We start from the raw sequence: 8,230 nt of genomic DNA, 5'->3' as shown, positions 1-8,230 counted from the left end.
TCCCCTAAACTTTCACTGCTACTTTAAAAAAAATAAGCTTCAAAGCTTGACAAACAAGAGACCTGAAGAACGACCTATTTCTAACCTTCTGTTTGTTCAGAATAAAGCTAAACAAGGCCAGAACTGATATTTTCAGTTATAACATCTTGGCTTGTTGGTGGCAACACCACCCACATTTCTCTAGATTTCTTGAATCTAAAGAATTTGGTCATTTTACCAAGTCATCCAGTCCTAACATATAGGTAGAAATCCCACAAAGAACACAAAATCTTTCAGAGAAGCTCTTCGTGGTTATTTCAACAACATAAAAGGAAAGTTTTTAGCAATTTTTTTGCCATTCTAGTTAATATCTATCAAGCTATATTATTTTCTGGAAAATATATGCAGACAGGGTTTAAAACTGCAGATCCTCATTCTATCACAAATAAACTCTATGAAGGTAAACATCTTAAAAATTTAGTTAGTATATAGATGTTCAGATGGGCTTTTATGTTTGATTGGGCTTGTTGCAGGTTTTTTAGGCAAGCAAAGTACATCAGCAACAAAGCTTGTTTAATCACTTCTCAGGAACAAAACTAGGTCAACTCCTCTACTTGACAGTTACTTTACTTTCCTCTTAGATTTTGTACATTTAGAACTACAGATCAGAGACAGCACATTCAAGGATTAGTTCCTCAAGCCCTACATGAAGGCTGCGAGTCACCTACAGTGAACCTCTAACTGACATGGCTGTATACTACTGCAGGAGGTTTTTCCTAAAAGCTCCTACAGATCTTGGTACACCACTTTTTCAACTCCACCTAGTCCCACCTGGTTTGTGAATTAACCTGCTAACAACCTTAATGATTCACAGCTGTCATTGAGATTTCTTTTTTGCTAACAAGTGAGCACCTATTTCTTGGCTACTGCACAAAATAATCACGGAAAAGCAATTAGCTGCAGCTGTAAAGCCAGCTTTTTTGTTAACGTTGTGCTATAATGGGTTGCTGTATTTTTTTAAAGCTTTCTTTTCTTACCATTGTTACTTATTCTTAAGAGACGGCATTCAGGCATAGGATTGCTAAGAAATTAACCTATGTGAAAAAAAAAATTTCTCAAGTAACTTCAGTTCTTCTAGTGTTTAAAGAAAAGCAAATTTTGACAGGATGGGATTTAGTATAAAAAAACCTTGTTTAACAGTGGAACACATTAAATTCAATGCTGGCTGTGATAATAAAATGCAGCTCTTTTTTTTTAAGATAATGTCCAGATATTTATTTTTAACCACCTTTGAGAGTTGTTTTTGTTTAGCAGTGCTCCAGATCAGTGACTTTTCACCCACCCCATGGAAACAAAAGCTGGAAGAATGCAGTAGGTACCATAAAGACAGAAAGGCATCAGTGCCCTTGGATTCACTCAGTGAGATATATAGCAACAATTTGTTAAATGCGTTAAAATATTGCATTTTAACTGGAAAAGGAAAAAAAGCCAAATTAATTTTAACAATGTAAGGCCGGTAATCCTTTACAGAAATTGAGCTCTAGCCATTCTAGAAGTTGACATTAATCATCAGCAACTTGGTCTCTATAACAGCATTTCTATTGCACACTCTGATGGAGTCTTAAATATTCTAAGAATAAATTAAGAATCACAAAATATTTCTACTACTTACTGCATACAAATTCTCCATCAGAATAAAGACTCTGTCTAAAGACTCTCTCAGATCCAGCTTTTCTCATCAAAACAGTTCTTTCTTGCCAAGTTGACCAAATCTGTTGACAAAAAGAAAATTTCCAATTTCAACATGTATTTTAAAAATTACACATTTTTTTCTTCAAACAACTGAGAGCTTCTCTTCTGTAATGACTGTTGCACATGTTTATGCACAGAGGACAAATGTCAGAATTTGGATCTAGAGACCTGCTGCATTTATACCACACAATGAACGCCTCATTGCAATAGCTAAATCTTTATCATAGCGGATATAAATTATATTTTACCTGAAATGCATCTGGTTTTATTTGACAGAATTTTGTCTGCAGCTAAGGCTGAGCCAGAAACATAAACCTGCTGGGAAATTAAACTCTGGTCATAGCCTGACTGCCCACACAGAGCCAGGCAGGTTCTACAAAAGACCAGGTGTCTGGTACATGTAGCACAATGGCACTCATACTGAATGCAAAACCAGAGAAAAACTGAAATAGACATTTCTTATATTATAAACTCCTTCAGAGGGACAAAAAGCATTCATCAAACAGGATTTTGTTGTCTAAATGTCTTTAGGATATGCCCTTAGGTATCTTAAGTGAATCTTAAGATAGATGAATACCTTTAATAACTTAAATGTAACCATCCTATTATTCTAAACCTCAGCTAATGACTTTGCTTATTTGCCTGTCATATATGAAATTTATGAAAAATACAAAAAAAAATAGTAACATACAAATAAAATGTCATAAATTGTCAAATACCACAAGATTCAATTTTACCTTTTACAAGAAATCGGGTTTTTTGTTAGAGTAACTTACAAGGTATTTTAAACTGAGATACAGTTTATGGAAGCTCTGAAGAGAAACATGACACTGGATGGACTAGACAAAGCTCTCTTATTACTAGAACCAGGATATTACTGAAACTGATTACCTCCCCAAAATGTGGGGAGCCAGTGCTGATGCTATGGCTTCCTAGTTAGAGAAATCTGGTAGGGATGGACCCACAGCCCCCCAGGTAACAGCTGTCCCTGTGTGGGGAAAACTAATTTTTCCAGTTCTCTGTACAACAGCTTTGGCTAGTCTTGTTATCGGCACTGAGGTAGTACACGTAATGAAACATTATTTTCTGTAACCAGTTTTCAATTAAGGGTTATTCTTGGGAATACTGTATGAGAACTAACTCTCAATCTTATGCATACTATATTCTTGGTAGTTTTCTGTACCTTTCAAAATCTTATGTCCTAGCTGCATACTTTACTCAGACTGTTCTTTTTTGCAAACAGATCACTATCTTCCCACTGTGTAAGACAGAGTTTTTGTGATCAAATAGTCCCACATATCAACGTGGACAAATTTCTCTTCCAAAATAAAATCTGTGCAAATGGATAAATTAAATCAGGCTGAATATGGGAGCAATCTGTGGAGCTCCAGACAAAGGTCACACTGCATAGCCTGGCACGCACAGGGACAAGCCAGGAGATACCTCACTCTGTTTGCTAGCTGCTCGGAGCACTAACTTGTCAAACAGAAATTCGTAACAGGGAAAATGAAATTAACTGCCACATGAAGAACTCAGCAAGGAGCACATATTTGGTTAACTAAATTTAAGCTAAATAGAAACCCTTCATGTTCTTACAGCTGAACTGCTGAAAAAGCACTGTTCTGCAACTAAAGTGAATGGAAAAATGTTAAGAAAGCCAGGACTGGACAAGACTTGTGAGTCACTACAGAGCTATCCAAAGGGATACAGAGGTCGTCCACTAGCTAGAACGTGGGCTGAAACAGTTACTGATTTATTTTCCAAGAATCCAAATAAGAGGCACCCTCTGGGGAGCCCAAGACAAGAGACTTTTCCATTATTGCAGTTACAAAGATGACTACAGTTAAGAAATTCTGGCAAATGTTAGTGCCTACAGTAGTAAGTCAATGCTGTACTCAGAAACCTTTGAGAATGCAAGCACTGATAGGGAAACAAGGCATTACAATAACATAACTGGTACGAGAGCTTGTGAGTACTGAATGCGTTTATTGAGTTATTTCACCTGCATTCTTATCAAAGAAGAGATCTAGATTAGTGTTTGGGACTCATGTTTTATGACTGTTTGAAGGTAGCTTTGGACATCCCTCTCTGAATTACAGGATTAGTGGGTATTCCCTGCTAGGAAGGAACAGAAGTAGTGATACATTTACTGCTGTACACAGACTTTACCTACCCCTCATTCCACAGAATTCCAGTTACTGTTTTCAGGCTACTGAAAGACAGACATCTAGGACTACTTGATTAAATGAAAAATGTAGAATATACAATTTGATTACATTATAAACCAGCCTTTCTGCTTTAGGTTTTCAATCAGCCTAAACTAGGTTAAATGCAAGAATTTATAATTTTATGTAATATATTATTACTTTAAAATGAAACCAGTAAAAAAAAAAATCTACCTCTAAGCCTCTAGATGATTTAATTTAGTTATACATTATGGTAAAGTGTGACTAGCTACTACACTCCTCTTCCATAATTTAAAATTAAAGAATTTAATTTCCCTGGCAGAGGGATGTTTTCTTTACCAGTATTGATAGAAGTCACCAAATTCATTTTATTTCTGAATAAGTCATGCAGAACTCAGTCTTTGAGCCCTTGCAAGATGACTTTGTGTAGAGACCAGCCCTTTAATAACAGGGATATACAGCTCTAATAGCTCTACTAATTATACCTGTAGCACATGGAACTGCACATTAAAGAAGCTCTGACATCAACTGGTTAGAACTAGCAGAAATTACCTTACCTGACATTAAAAAGCACTGGTCCCATATAAAGTCCAATATATAAGACATACAGTTTTAAATGAGGAATTGGGAAAGGCACAGAAACACAGGACCTCAATCTTTTTTGATTTATGAGTGATCTAAGACTGAACAAGAAACCTTACTATTTGGGTGGCACAAGCTAATGATATAGAGAAATTCAGATCAAAAGTGATTAAATCTGTAATCCTATGAAGTTACCTCCTGTCAGCAGATTTTGTCACATTCCTGTCTGCCTCAGATTCACCATGGGCATTATTTTCATGACCAAAACTCAAGTTTTGTGCAACATACGGGTTATTTACAGGTTTTATCATCCCTAAGTAGAAAGAACAAGAACCATGATTAGCTTTCACTTACTTCTTTGAAATGCTTCTGATCTCAGTAGCATTTTTTAGGTGTTGCTAAAGGGAGGGCTGGGCCACAGCAGCCATGCTAAATAAAGGTCACCAAGATTTGACTGAGAAGTTTCTTGCTGCGTACATTGCTTCACAGACTGCTAGCTGTCTGCTTGCTTCAGATGCCTATCTTATCACTGACTATTGTTTGATGAATGTTCTGACTCAGATGTAAGGGAAAAAAAAATCAAATATAAGTTATGACTAGCCTCTCTAAACTCCCGTAACTAAAACTTCATGTTAAACCATTAAAGCAGAGGTGGCATTTTGCAGCCACAACAATTTTTGCTTTGTATGATAACATATGTCACCACCTTTTAACATTTATAATGGTCTATGTATTTTAAATGGGGAAAGAAATCACAAAAATGGGAAAAATCACTATGCCAGATGTTGATGTAGTAGAAGAGGAATCCCAGAGATATAGTAGACTAGAAGCCACAGTTCATCTAGGAAGCCAACCTGGAAAACATGACTAGTGCTGTGGGTAATGCTGGAGTTCAAACATCTGTCTTTTCTTCCAGAAAAGAAAAAACCCACACCCTGGAATTTTTCAAATCTACATACATCAATTCATGCTCTGAAAATGCTGTGAACTTCTACATGCTATTTTCTGTCTGCTTTTTAAGTAACCTCACTTTGGGTGTAGACACAGCCCTTCATTTTTGTCTAGAAAAGATGACTAATATGATTTTAATTAGAAATGTGCAGTTTTGAAAATATTATCCTGTGTTTTGCATCAACTGTCCACACCAAGATGGGGAATATTAATCATTGTAGCAGTCTGCTGCACACAGATTAATTTAACAGATGTGAGATTTAAGTAATACTCTGCTCATGATGAAAAATTTGGAGTAAAGCCAGTACAAGGAAAATAAAACACAAAACTTATTAAGTGTCCTAAACATCCTTCTCATTCTTGCCTTCTTAGGAGGACACCATGCTCAGCAACCCTGGGGAAGGAGGAAGATCTCTGCTCCCTGAGGAAAAAGTGGGGAACAAGAGAGTCATTAGCCCTCACCTTTGGAAAGCTGAGTCCCGCTTAGCCATTAATTGCACACAAGAAGAAAGACTGTGTGTGTGTGAAAATCCCAGACAACAGCACAGTGCCCATAAAGTGGCATTCTTCTGTCCGACTTCCACTGGTGATTAGATTTATGATCTGAGAGACAAGTTGTTCACTTGCATGAAAGTCTAAAGGATTTTTTTTTTTTTTAACGTGATGCAAATCTGTAAAATAGCTGGAAAGTTCTTAAACTTCAATAGGATTTGGATCAGTGTCGTTGAGTTAGAGGATGACAAATTAAATCGGTCACTGCATTTATTTCCCTGGATAAAGTACACAAAACCCCCCACACAAATTAGAGCTCTTCAGGTTTTTTTAGTAAATCAAGACAAAAGTCCTTACAGAAAGACAATTCCTTTTAGTGATCAAAGTATTATCTCATCTCTCAAAGCATTATTAAAATACCATTCCCATAATGTCAGCTGGTCTTACTACCACCAAGCAGGAAAATTTGAGTAAATGGAGTATTTAATTTGCAGTCTTACTACACAGCTAGAAATACACTAACAGGTTGTAATTCTTCAAGGATAATATATGCTGTGGCTACTTTTTGGCTTCTACATATTTCTAAACTAGACCAGGATTTCCATTTTTTAACCAAGTCATTACAGCTTTAACATATTTTATATTGCTGCTGTCAGAATATACTTAAACAACTGATGACTTTATTTTATTTTGTGGAAGGGCTTGTAAGTATCAGTCAAAGATTATGTCATAACAGCATTATGGTGAGAACAGGAAATAGTACGAGAGAGTGTGTGCAACAGGTGAGAGTGCAAATAAGCGACAGAACCACAAGGTAATAAGCAGATAGAGTAATAAGCAATACAAAGTCAGAGTTAATCCCCTGGCTAAATATTGTTGGGTATTTGGAGGTATCTCTGTGTTGACATGAACTATAAAGATGGCCAGCAGGTGAGGTTTTGGGATGGGGTTTTTGTTCATTTTGGGGGGTTCCAGGTTTTTTTTGTTGTTATGTTTTGATTGTTTTTGAAGCAGAAAGCTTTCATGAGTGACAGGCTTTGGGACAAGAAGCTAACTTGCTGCAAAGTGGTCAAGTTGTTCATAAATGGTAGCAAAGAAATGTGGGTGAGCTAGAAATACATTAGTTAACAAAGAAGTAAGGGACTGGATCATCAGGCATATTTAAAATAGATATAATATTTCATTAGTAATCCTAAATGTAAAGTTTAGAGCTTATCGTAACTTTCCTTTCATTAATAAAACTTCGCTGAAACAAAATTTCTGTTCAGTCGAAGCATCTAAACTACAAGTTGAACAGGGAAATGAACAGCATTTAAAAAGCCTTCTACTTTAAAGTAAGCAGAAAGCACTAGAAACATGAAATGGAAAAATGCAATCCTGTACAAGTGTAAATGAATAAAAAACTCCAGGTTCTCTAGGACAACCTCTGAAATGAGATAATGGTAGTAAACTCTCACTACAAAGACATTTGCAAGGTCATACATCTACTTCCACTCTTGGAGAACTGATATAAAAAATGCTAATTCCTGACAGAAATATGAATGCTTATATTTATTTTTAATAGAGTTACTATACATTTGCTGATACTTTTAAGGAAAAAAAGTCGTCAGCTATCTTTGCATTGCACACTAAGGTTACAAGTATCTAGTCAATTCTCTTTGTACACCTGTAACAACTTTAACAGAATTTCTATTACCAAGTATTTAATGCTGTAATATTAATTGCTTACTATAATTATTAAAGTAATTAATTTCTTCCCACATGAATAGTTTATGAAAGTGTATGAAATATAACTTTCAAATGGACAATACAAATATCTAGACCCTCTCTTATTCATATACTGTATATTCCAACCTAGAAACTCGTTTGAAAAAGGGAATGTCAGAACATCTTCACTGATGAGAAATTAATTAGTTTTGTGAAATGTAGTACAAGCAGGATCAATTTGGAGGCAAACATTCCAGAAGCAATCCCTGTAACTGATAAAACACTTTGTACTCTTGCAGAAAAAACAGGCATTTGGATGCAAATTGCACTGTCATTGCTTTGAGTCTGCAAAATCTATGTAACTGTGTCCATAGCAGGATATACACTTGTTTCTTCTTTTTTTAATTTTGTGGAGGTTGGCTTTTTTCTGACCTACCGTCCCCCTCAAAAAGGTATGAAATATTTATATCTGCCAAAAAGCTCAAGTTTGCTGGAATTCCCATTTCTACAAATCAAATATAAAGAGCTGATATAAATCATCACATAAACTCAAAAAAAAAAATTCAATCACGACCTCCTTT

General features: G+C 35.8%; 1 long non-coding RNA gene across 2 annotated transcripts; it reads left to right on the top strand.

The window, feature by feature from the left end:
• The first annotated feature begins 623 nt into the window (after positions 1–623).
• Positions 624–7,555, top strand: LOC113482406. 2 transcript variants are annotated; one of them, XR_003398841.1, is made up of 4 exons: positions 624–777; positions 3,330–3,609; positions 4,997–5,062; positions 5,823–7,555. It is a non-coding gene; the product is annotated as an uncharacterized LOC113482406 (long non-coding RNA). The 2 variants fall into 2 exon arrangements; XR_003398842.1 differs by lacking the exon at positions 4,997–5,062.
• Positions 7,556–8,230: the final 675 nt, after the last annotated feature.

Source organism: Athene cunicularia (genome assembly GCF_003259725.1).
Source record: "Athene cunicularia isolate RWA chromosome 7 unlocalized genomic scaffold, athCun1 chr7_part1, whole genome shotgun sequence".
In the NCBI taxonomy this organism is placed as follows: Eukaryota; Metazoa; Chordata; class Aves; order Strigiformes; family Strigidae; genus Athene; species Athene cunicularia.
Note: the sequence above shows the minus strand (reverse complement) of the source record. Positions and strands in the feature narration are given on the sequence as shown.